We start from the raw sequence: 11,997 nt of genomic DNA, 5'->3' as shown, positions 1-11,997 counted from the left end.
GCAATGTACTCTGTACAGAGCCAAAGCAGAACTTGCAGGTGGCTTGCGCCAATGCAATTTTAAAACACTCCAGAGAACATGAGTTTGTGCTCCCCCATCCATGTTTCTGAAAACTGGAATGTTCCCCTATCTAATGCATATTGTTCATTATTTATATCATATGAAAAATTGGTCTGTTCTTGAACTTTCATTACCACTTTCTGTCTACAAACCTTAGAGTACTTTACAAGCAACAGTTGTCCACATTCCCAGTTAGTCTGGCTGCAGACTAAATTCCCACCCTGGCAGCATCAAGAGACCTTTGTTTCAAAGAGGCCAGACTTGCACATAGAAGCTTTAGCCAGGTTATACTTGGTAAGTAAATGTCATTGTGGTCAAGGTACCTTTACCATATCAGAATTGTTTCCTGCATTTGACAGAAGTTCTGCAGTATGCAATGTTGTATAGCTCTGGCATGCTAAACACAGACTCATCGTGTTTCTTATGCATAAGTCATGAGGCATACCTGCAAATAAAGCAGGAGCAATTTTACCAGGTTTGGTTTTACCTGCCTGGTTCCTCAGTGGACACCAAAAACTTCACGTCCTCCCCTTGTTAACTTTCATTGAAAAAAGGTAAATAATTATGCTTAAACAGTGATTTGCATTAACTTTACATCTGAATGAGCTACAATCAGTTTTCTGCATTTGAGATTTAATGCAATCCACTCGGTAGTATTGGAAGTGGTGCCTTGTGCCCTTAACAGTGGAAAGGGCATCAAGAGCTCCACCATCACAGGAAACAAATGAATTGCCAGGTGCTACAGAGAATACATCTAACTAACACTGATTACTGATTTAAAAGTGTAAGTTGACATTGAAGCTTGGGTTTTTCTTTTTAGTCAGCAACATTACTTCAGCACCTTGTGGTCAGAATTTTATTTCTAAGATTTATCCTTTCATCTCTCCAAAGCTTACCCATCCAGCATTTCACTGGAATTACGGTTTCAGTATTTTTAATTGCTTGCTTAGTGCTGACCTAATAAGGTACCTAAAATAATGCAGTGGTCATTAGCCAAATGATTTCCCCTTATTTCCTTTATATCATATTAAGATAATATCAGTTACTCTTTGCATCCTTGAAAGTCATTGGTGCCTTATGCTTCAGCTGTTGTTACAGTATTTGAATTTCCACACAGCAGAAGATAGTCATTTAATCCATCAAGTGAGAATTGATAGAGCTTCTTCCTCTCCCATGCCAACATGTAGGAAAACAGCCAAGCTTACACAGATGTAGACAAGCAGGGGAGGCATCTAAAAATCATCAAATTAAACAAATACTGTTCAAAGTTTTTTTTATACAGACATCTGATGTGTCTCCCCTGTCTCTGAAAAAAACATTTTTCTGTTAGCTAAAGCAGTCTTAGCATGGAAGCTAAGTCTTAGCATGGAAACTTGCTCTTACACATCATCGCCAAATTTAAGTTGATCCAGAAAGAACGTTGTGTCAAAATTTCACATGAAGTTCATGAGATAGCAGGCTGCTGTACTCCAACTTCTGCCTCCGACTTCCACAATTTATGTAATATAAGCCTCTTCTATTTCCCCATCTCTAAGCTGGGAAATTAAGGCAGCTTCAAATTTGAGCTTGGACCCTTCATTAAAGATAAACCAATACTTTGTTTACATGTAGGTAGTCAAAGTTTTACTAGAAGTAGGATGTATGCTAGGTTCCCAGATACAGTTAACAAGCAGAAAATATCATGATCTGTTAAGGTCCACCTGGCAATATTGAATTTTGTCTTTTTCTGCATATTAGTGTAGCAAAATTTATCAAGACATAATTATGTAAGCACATGAAAAGTGACTCTCACACATCTTAAGGAACAGGTCATGTATTTACACTTGATGTGCAAGAAACCACAGTAGTGAGCACTGAATACTAAAAACCATTCATAGGGGCTGCCTTTTATCCCAAGAGACCATCAGGAGCACTCACAGAAACAAGAGGTTTGGCAGCTGCATAGCATCACTGCCAGAGCAGTGTTAAACAATAGATGACAGTTTCTGAGGTAAGACCCCCATACGCTTATCAGGCATTATTGTGGAGTTTCCAAGGCCTTTTGACATCATGTCCAGGTAGACACAGTAGGATTGTTGGGAGGCTTTGTCCAGAAGACACCTGACAGTAACTGAGGTTCTCATGACAACAGTAGGAACCACATCTCAGCTGCATATTGCTAAATCCTGATTGACAGCCAGGATTTTCAGTTGTGATCATGAACTTGAGATTCCATTGTCAGGTTTGTCCTGAACAGAGTTCTCACTGTGACAGAAATGTTAGGTGTAGTAGAGACTTAAGGGAAACAGTATCAGATAAGGGCTCACTCATGGCTGAGTTAGAGTTGACTATGTTCATGGCTACAATATCAGGCAACATTCTTGTGGAAGAATGGCAAGCTTAGGTAAAGAGCAAGAAAAATAATTTTTTATTTTCAGTCAGCCTTTGGAATAACAGTACACATAAGCATCACGTTCTGAAATTTATCCATTCCTGTATTGAAAAGGTTGCTTAACTAACTAGGAGCAATATTGTCTTCTATTAGAGAGAATGAGAGTACAAGGGATTTTACTTGCTTGTAATTCTACAGAGGAATATTTATATGGATCAATCTGTATACTACAGTGTATACACAAACTTCATCTACTCTGTAACAAGTCAGAAGCTCATTTGGTCATTGGGACAGCTGATTATATCCATCTTTTCCTATTTATTATATCAAGAAAATGCAGGGATCTTACACTCTAATCAGCAATGAATGTATGCCCCACCTGAGCAGATTGCCTACCTGTCTCTTTCCTCCTCACTTCAGATGACTTGATTTGAGCCTTTCCAAAAGGAAGGTTACACATTTGGAACCAAGAAATCTATCTGGTGTTATATTAAGCATGTCAGAAGCTTCTAATCAGGGACAGCTTGCTGGGCAAGCAGAGAATTAATGTCAAGTCACTTTGGTTTGGAAAGTCAAAGGGAAATCCTATTTCAGGAGACAGTGAAAAACTGGCTATTTGCTTTGCTTCAAATAAAAATTCTTTCTGTGTTTTGGAAAATACTTATAGACACCCCACTAAGGGGGACCCCATTTTTTGTTCATCTGTTGGCATGGACTGTTGCTAGCTCTGTGCTTAAAGGGAGTTCTGCAACACCCCAAACTCCTCTGGAAGAAAGAGGTTTGCAGAAGGAGGGCAGAAGGACAACCATTGTCCCCATTAGTGTACCACTGTGTGGTGGAATAATCCAACCCACCTGGAAATTGGACACCAAGAAATACCTACTGACCTTTAACACAGAGGGAGCTTCTGGAGATGCTTTAGACATCTGGCTTCCAGTTTAAATCTTTTGGATAGACTCTTTAGTACATTATAATACTTGCCTGTCAGTCACAATCCAACTTAAGACTTCATTGTTTCTCTAGTGAAGTTACTTTCTTTCCCAGAAGCTGAGATAAGGACAAAAAAAAGTCCTTTTAAAAAGTGACATTTAAAAAAGCTCAGTCTAGGAAGTGGTAACAAGTTTGTTGCTTCTGAAGAAAGAGGACATCTGAAAAATATCTGCTCTTACATTCTTCTTGATGTGTGCTTCTGTCACAGCAGCTGTGCAGAGCACAGATTACCATCTCCAGATGCTTGTTACTTCATTTTCAGGTTTACTAGCTGAGCTGCTCAGATGAGCACTGCAGCCTCAGAATGAGGCATGCTAGCTTAAACAACTTAAGCAATAGGTTAAGGAGCAGAGACCTGTGCTGGTCAAGTAGATCAGGTTAGCAGTTTTACAAACAGCTCAGCTATTAGATTTGAGGGAGAAAGTAAGAAGCAACTAGGGGGGCTGTAAACAGCAGTCCTCTCCAACTGCTGTTGTCAGGTATCATGCCCGCAGCCTCAGTCTTAGAACAAATGAACTTCTCAGCCTCATGCTGTTTTCTCCAACACTCAGCACTGACACACCTGAGGAGGCTTCTCACATTATCATGCTTAGTTACCCTTGCAGCACCAATTCTAAAATCCTAGCTTAGCATCATTAGTTAAGCATTTTAGCTTCACATTGCTAAGTCTGTGGTCACATAACTCCTCTTAAGTAGAAGGAATGCATTTGAGATGACTTTGGCAAGGCAGTTATCTTCTCTTTTTTTGTTCTATGCAAAGGGTCTTCAGCATCACTGTTCTGTGCAACAAGTTACTGCCCAGTCACCAGGCAAAGTCACAAACAAGGCCTGGGACCACATAACAAATGCCATCAGAGAGACTATTCTGCAGCTCTCATAATGAGCCAGACATAGGAAATCATTGGCTGAAACTCCCATGCAGCCTTAGAGAGCAAATGCATGTTATTTTTAAACTACTCTTTCCAGAAAGAGGGAGAGAAGCTACTAAGTTTCTCAATCCAGTTTGGGCTGTTCATTTATGGCACTCACTAATCCACAAGGAATCATTACAGTTACACTGTTGCAATACAAATGCAGTATTTAAACAGCTCCAGGAGAGAGTTGTTTTATGTGCTTTCCCCTGTAATTCCTTCAAAGGGAACTGCATTATATTAGTATAACACTGACCTTAAGCTCAGCTTTTACAGAGAAACATTTAGCTTCATAGAAAGAAAAAATTGGTTCTCTGGTGCTCCTAGTATCTTCCATTCTGCCCTTAGAATAAATTCCTTAGAGCTTTAAACAAAATAAAAAAAATAAACCCATACATGTATTTTAAAGTAGCCTGAACTACTACTTGCAAAATCAAAACAAAGATTCCTCAAGGACAGTCATAGGCTTACCTCTTCAAGGCTCTGGTCTGCTTCTCAGAGAAGATGACCAAAGCTCCCTTCTCACAACTGGCAGTCCCACCACCACCACCACCACCACCACCTCCCCATACTATACAAAGTAGAGGTGAGATAATAACCAGGCAGCTGCAGAACAGGCCCTTGCTCCTTCACCACCTCTAGCCACGCTACCCCCAGCAAGGCCTTATTTCTCGTTTAAATAAAGCCCTGCCAGTGGCCAGGTGAAAATGTTTCACGGTTCATGATGGTCTCTTGCATTTGTTTCACTGACAAAACAGTAGTTTGTCGTTTTCCTGCTTAATAAGGTTGTTTGCACAAGTCCCAGTTTTGAAATAGTAAATACAGTGGCTAAGGCCAAGGAATGTTTGAAAAGGTGCGAATTCAAATAAATAAAGACTATATTTTAATGTAGTCAGACATGTAAAGGGTGCAGATAATGCTAATTATGGAATTTTTTGAGCTTTTTCTGTGTAACTTCACAACATTAGCATTCACCTTACATAAATGCCTATGAAGTTCACACTCTGAAACCCCAAAATAATATTTCAAAGTCATAATTTTTCTATCAGCTGTAAGTCTAGCTTTTCAATAACTATTTTTTTAAATTTTGTTATTATTAATAACTAAATTGAAAGAATCTGCCTGTGAACTACAGCTGATTGTATTATTTACACATGCTGTTCTTTTTCACAGGAGAAATAAGATATTCCATTGCTTCAGCTGAAAAATATATTAATAGATTTTGATTAAAATTATAAAAATCAGATTTCAAATACTCTGAAAATTTAACATACAGCTAGAAGCTTGTTAAAATAATAAAATTAAAAATTTAGTGTACATGTAACTGTAGATTTTATTGACAATGAAAGCTATAGGAGCTGCTTGGAGGTAACAGAGATCTTTGGGTTTTTTGTCATTTCAGTGGAGATTTCATTATTTTATCCCTACAGTAATGTTTTTCATCTGAATTCCCATGCATGCTAAAGGAGAGAGATGCTGGTTTGGGCACAGACCCTCCATCTTTGAGAGATCTCCTAGTGACATACTTAGAGGTTAACATCAGTGTAGTTCATATTAGTGTATCTGTAAAGGCTGGTTTAAAGTACGGCATTCATAACCAAATATTAGTATTTTACCTATTCTAAAATAGTTTGGAACTGAATTTTTTACTTGTAATTTCCATGTTTTGCTGTAGTGCTTTTCCAAACAACTTACTCTCTTTTCAGACTGCCATTCTGTCTAACACTGTGTAAAACATTGGGATGGTTAAATTGTCAAATCACTAATCCACACTGCAAATTTAAGCACTTCTCATATTCTAGTAGGTTCCTAAAAAAGCACAGTAATTCTGATATGGAGTCCTTGTTTTTTGAGAGTTCTGCCTCAATCTGCGTAAATCCCCCTTTATTCGTCCTCTCTGCCTCTGCTTTCAGCAGCCTCTGGTCCATTTACAAGATTAGTTGCCTCATGCAACTGCCAATCATTCCCTCCTGACTGTATTTTCAATTTTGTTTTGATTCTCCACTTGGTCTGTATGCTCTAAGTTTTCCTCCCTTTCTCAGAAGAGACGAGATAATGGACTTGTGTTCCTTGAATAATCTTAGTCCTGTCAGTTTTAAGTGGAAAACCAAAAATTGTTTGATCTATATTGCAGCATGTGGTCCTGCCTGCGTAGTGCTCCAGAGATATAACTACTTCAGTGGCTCAGATCCATGACCTATTTTTCTCTTCTCCTTTGAGAACTACTTCTGATTCTATGGTCTTGTCCTGTGAGTCTAGAGGGCCACTGACATCCACCTAAGTATTCACAACCTTTCTTACTCCCTCAGCTTGATGTTGAGGGTGTTCATAATAATTTTTTTCAAATTCATCCCTGGAAAAATAGAGTAGCTGGCAGTGAAGATACTCTTCATGTTTAGTCATGGAGCCCCTAACTGTAAGGGTTGTACTGTTCGCATGCCCATAAAGCATGCCCATTTCTCATGCACATATAGCCCAACTTAAAAAAACAAAACGAAACTGAAGTGTTTGTAGCTCCAGTAAAATTCAGGCCAGTACCACCCACATAGATTGTATATTCGAGGAACCGTTTAAGCTAATGCCAGGAAAAGGGTGACTTGTTCCCCTGCTGTGCCACATCAGCAAATAGGAGATTGGCATTTGTCATTGTGGACTTTATGAAAGTGCTTGTCTTAGCTGTTTCTCTGGCTGATTTGAATTTTTATTTTGTTTATTAGGTGAAGAGTGTTAAGTGCCAGGGCTAAATACTGTTTTACTATAAAATCTCAATAAGATTAAATCCCCTCGTGATTCTCTAATTACATTTCAAGGATACTGAGTTGCTTTCCCAGAGAACCTGTGGTGATCTCTAGATGTATCCCTGGTTACAGAACAACACTGGATTGAAACAGTGAGGGATATGCTGTGTGTGAGACATTGCGGGGCAGTTGAAGGTGCAGAGGTTCAAAAAAGCCTGAAGAGCTTTGAGTAAACCACCTTTAGTAGAACTGACGGACTTCTGCCCTACCAACTCCAGTGTCACATTCATGCTGGTGCAGATGTGCTGAGTATTGCTATGAGATTGAACAGAACAGGAGAACTGTGTTCAGCTGGTAATACTTCTGCTGCAATAGTTAGTTTTCACTCTTGTCATAAACACAAATCCTTATAGACTAATTAACGGATGTACTGCAGCAGCAGCACTTGTTTCACGTTTTCCCTGAAGGCTGCAATTGGCGTTTGCTTTCAAAGCTGTGTAAAGTTTATCTTTTCAGGATTTTATTAATTTTTGTTGGTTTTTTAGCATCACTTGTGAGAGATGGCATATGAGAACACCTGGAAGAGGAAGTTCAATTGTCTGGCCTATTTTCCTGAATAGCAGACAGAGCTGTAATCTCACCCTGAGGGAATACACACCATCTTTATGCCAACTGCCTTGGGCAATATGGAGCTTGTCAGTGCCAGGAGTTTTTGAACTGATGTAGCTACACTATGTAAATGTACTGCACTGAGATAAAGCAGTGTCTATACTTTTCTTCCCCAGTGTCGAAGAAGAGGTGGCTATGCTGTTGCAAAAAGCTCTAATCCAGATAAAACCATATGGTTTATATGCTTAAAATTTACTCCAGCTTAACTATTTCTGCTTGATTTCCCCACTGTGTATACCTTTATCCCAGGATGAATGTGTCCAGTTCCAAATCACAGAAGTCACTTCAAAGCTTTGGAATTGGACTCTCTTGGTGCAGAATAAGAACATCCAGGCAAGGGTTAAATAAGGGATAGTTAGCTCAACTCCAAATTCACTCTATGCCTTAATCTGGATTGGCTCCTATGCATTGACAAACTCCTAATTAATTCAATTGCTGGTGAAAGGTACTGTTTGAAAATTAACATTGTGTTGATAAGGTATTGAGGAACAAATTCTCTTTCAGTAGAGCAAGGGGAGTTCAGACACAATCAGTGTGTGAATGCAAGAGAAATTCAGTGCTTCAGTTTTTGTTCCTACCTTCTCTGAGACTGCCAACAAGAATCTTTTAAGTGCTCCCGTTACCATTGACTTTGGTGGTGTGAACCCCTGCCTATTAACAATTAGAATAAAGCTCACAAGCTCATTTCCTGGAAGGTAGGAGCTATCAGATGTAATGACTACAGGCTTTATTGATCTGATGGGGATTTGGAGTGCTAACTGACAGCCTAAAGTTTCCATGGCCAAATAAAAATCCCTGAGTCCCTGAAGTCCTTCGCACAAATGAATTCTTCCTCCTTTACAGACCTCTCTGAAATCAAGACATGTCTCTGTGAAGACTGAGCTACAGATTTTCCCTAAAAGTTTTTACCAACAGTCTTTTCCAATAGTGATTTTTTGCTTTGCTCTGTATAGGTGGACACCTCACTTGACAGTAACTCTGGAATCTCCCCTGGCCTAGTTTCTGTTCTCAGCAACGCAAGTTAAAGTATGCTATGGAAGACAGTTTTATTTCTGCTCTTTCCTGATTCCCTGGAAGAGCAAGAAGCTGAGCAACATCAACCTTATCAGAAATATAAAAAGTCAAGGGCAGGACTTTCTCTCTAGGGACATCTATCTGCCCCTTGTGCGAAAGAGGTGGTTGAACAGCTCTTGATGTGAAAGATGCCTACTTTCATCTACCAAACGTTCACCAATTATATAAAATTGCTGGAGAACAACAGACTACCACCTGAGAGTTCTTTAAACTTATGGTTCTTGAAGACTTTTGTGGTAGCTGCTGTTGCTTGGATATCCAGAATTAACGATATCTGCCCTCCTGTGCATGGAGGAGTGTTTTAAGAGCCATCTCCAAACAGGATCTCTCCCCAGTAATAACGCAGTGTGCTTGTAGCCTCTTCCAGTCTTTGAGCAGTTAACCAGAAGTAAGAAATCTTTCAAATGTACCAAATCTGTACTCCTAGGCTCTGCCCTGGCCAGTCTTTCTGCTGTGGAAGGTTTTTTAAAATGACAGTCCCTCCCAGTTGCTAGATTTGATGTTCAAGGACCTGTGTCACAGTCCTTGCTAATGTGGCTCTACATGTTGACTTGTCATGTCATATACACAAATTCTAACTTGCTCCTTTTTTTCTCCACTGATAGCACTGTTTTGGTATGGGGTTCTCCTTGCCAAAGTGGGTATTTTGAACTATCTAGGAGTCCAAGTCCAGAGAGTCTGAGTCTTTTGGAAGTCAGAGCAAAATTGTGGACCTTTTGTTCTATGCGGGAAGTACCCACAGAGTGCACCTTACCCACATGTTTCAAGAAGACGTAAAACTACATGTGTACCACATTCATTAACAGATCTGTCTAGTACCTTCTAAAAGGGAAGGTGAAGGCAAACCTGCGTTTCAGAGATCTTAGGACATACAGAAGCAGACATCATCTGTGCTATCTTTTATAGATAAGCCATTGAGTTAACAGACTTTGTTGTGTCCAGACAGAATCATAGATGTTGAGTGAATTCCTGTACAGAAGCAGGTGGATATCACTTTCTTACCTCTTTCTATTGGGATGTAATCAGTGTCTAAACCATAAGGAAGTTTGACCTAGCAGAGTAAATGTTCTTATAAGTCCCACAGAGGCCTTAACAGACCTGATCCTATACAGTTGATCTCTGAGCCTCTGTATTCACTGCCCTGGGTTCAGATTTCTTCATGCTGCTTGCTAGTGAGAGAAGAAATTAATGTTCAGCAACATTGATTAGGATTGCTTTGCGAATGAGTTAATATTATTTATTTTGTGTATTGTAGTTTTTATTAGCTACACAAATGTTTGTGGACGGTGCTGAACTTCAGAAGAAAAAGTATCTCTATAGTCTTTGTAGATGTGCATGTGATCTAGTTTTTCTTGCATATCTGAAGAAGTGCTTTAGTTTTAGTCCAGAGAGGATGACTGAAAAAAGCTTTATTTAAAACAGGTGACATAGAATAATCTTACTATTGAAGCCGTCAAATTCTGAAATTTACATTTAAGGAACTCTGGAATCTCAGGAGTTCTGCGGGAAGCTTCTTAGATTGCTTTCAAAATCTGTTATTTTTCTTCATAGGTGGAAGCATTGCTTCTTGTTAAGGCTTTATTGTTTCAGAATCCTTTTCTTACCATTTTAATGGGATGAATCAATTTACTGCATTACAGGAAGCAATGTTCCCACTGATACCTTGAATAAAGATTAAATATAAAACTTGATTTGAATTTTATAGGTAACAGTTATTCTGGAACCTAAGAAGGTTTCAAACTTAAAATATAGCTAACTCAACTAGGGTTAAAAAAACATGTCCTATTTTCAAGACCCATCTCCTTTAGGACATGTTCAATGTGTAAGTACGTTGACAAATGATGTGAGTCTGTCACTGGACATACTTGCTGTGCCTTCTTCATCATTGAACTAAAGCAGAATTGTAAAGAGATTTGGTCTTGAAAGTAGCTATTTTTAATGATTTAGAGTTTGAATGGCCAAGTTGTTTAATTCAAGTGAGAAGAATACTGCAGACAACTGCTGATTTTCCTATCCAGATTTCCATTATCTCACAAGTTAATCCTCTATTCTCCGCTCTATATCAATAGGGGTACTTTTGTAGAGAGGAGAGAGATGACTGCTTCTATGGTAAATAACCTGTTTTTTCTCTCTTCTCTTGGTACATGTGTCTGTGTGAGAACATTTTCATGGAAGGCACCTTACTTGTCTTATCAGTACTTCTCCACAGAACAGTGTTTCTTGAAGAGATATTTAAGGGGCATACAGTTCAGCCTAGGAGGACTCACATGTATGTTCCCTTTATTTTGCAGAATTTGTGGGTCTGCAGTTACTACAAGTTTGATTGTTTGCTTGTTGTTTTTTAATGAAGACTGAGAAAAAGGATTTCACTAAAAGATGGAATATGTATTTGTTCTGTGTGGAATATTTTTTGCCAACAGAGATTACAGTAAAATTCTTGAGTAAACAGTATCCATCTGAGAGAAGTAACCAAGCTAGCAGGACTGTTTCCTTTGTGACCACTCTAATCCTCTAGTTAATGTTAATTTATGGCAGTACAGGGATGATTAATAGGAGGCTTTATGAACATAGATGTCTAGGTAGTACGTGCATCCTGTATGTGTGAACTACATGGTGTTGATCTTTGACATGGGCAGCAGTCCAAAGGAATGGTAGTATGAAGAACCAGATGTTGTTGAGCTGCTAGACATTCAGTGATGCTACCGTACCATGCCTTTTTTATCCTTGGAATAAATAAAGATTCTCTAAAGAGAGGAAGCCCATTTGAGTTGCTTGGAGTATAGGCACAAAGAATCCTGAAGGATTTTTGCACTGTTGAGGATGGCAGCATAGTAAAATAGTGGGTTTTGAAATTAGAACTCTTTTGGATTAATAAGGGAAGCCTTTATGTAAAATATTACTGTAATTGCAGGCTCGTGTTCTGATTGCCTTATCGGGAGAGATTAATCCTCAATGGCATCTTTGTTTGTCTTACAATGGAAAAAGATAAAAAAATAAGCAATTAAAGCAGACTAAATGAAAGGCAATTCGTATGCCACAAATCTGAGCATTCAGCTATGCATTTCTAGCTAAGATTGTTGGTTAGTTTTTCTGTTAAAAAAAACCCTAATTTATTGCTGCTGTGTGTACTCGCTTTGTAGTGTGGCCAGACTAGTGACAAGAGATAAATTTTCTCTTTCTGTTT

Source organism: Cariama cristata, unplaced genomic scaffold (assembly GCF_000690535.1).
Source record: "Cariama cristata isolate BGI_N322 unplaced genomic scaffold, ASM69053v1 scaffold8174, whole genome shotgun sequence".
NCBI lineage: Eukaryota > Metazoa > Chordata > Aves > Cariamiformes > Cariamidae > Cariama > Cariama cristata.
This window is presented reverse-complemented; position numbering follows the sequence as displayed.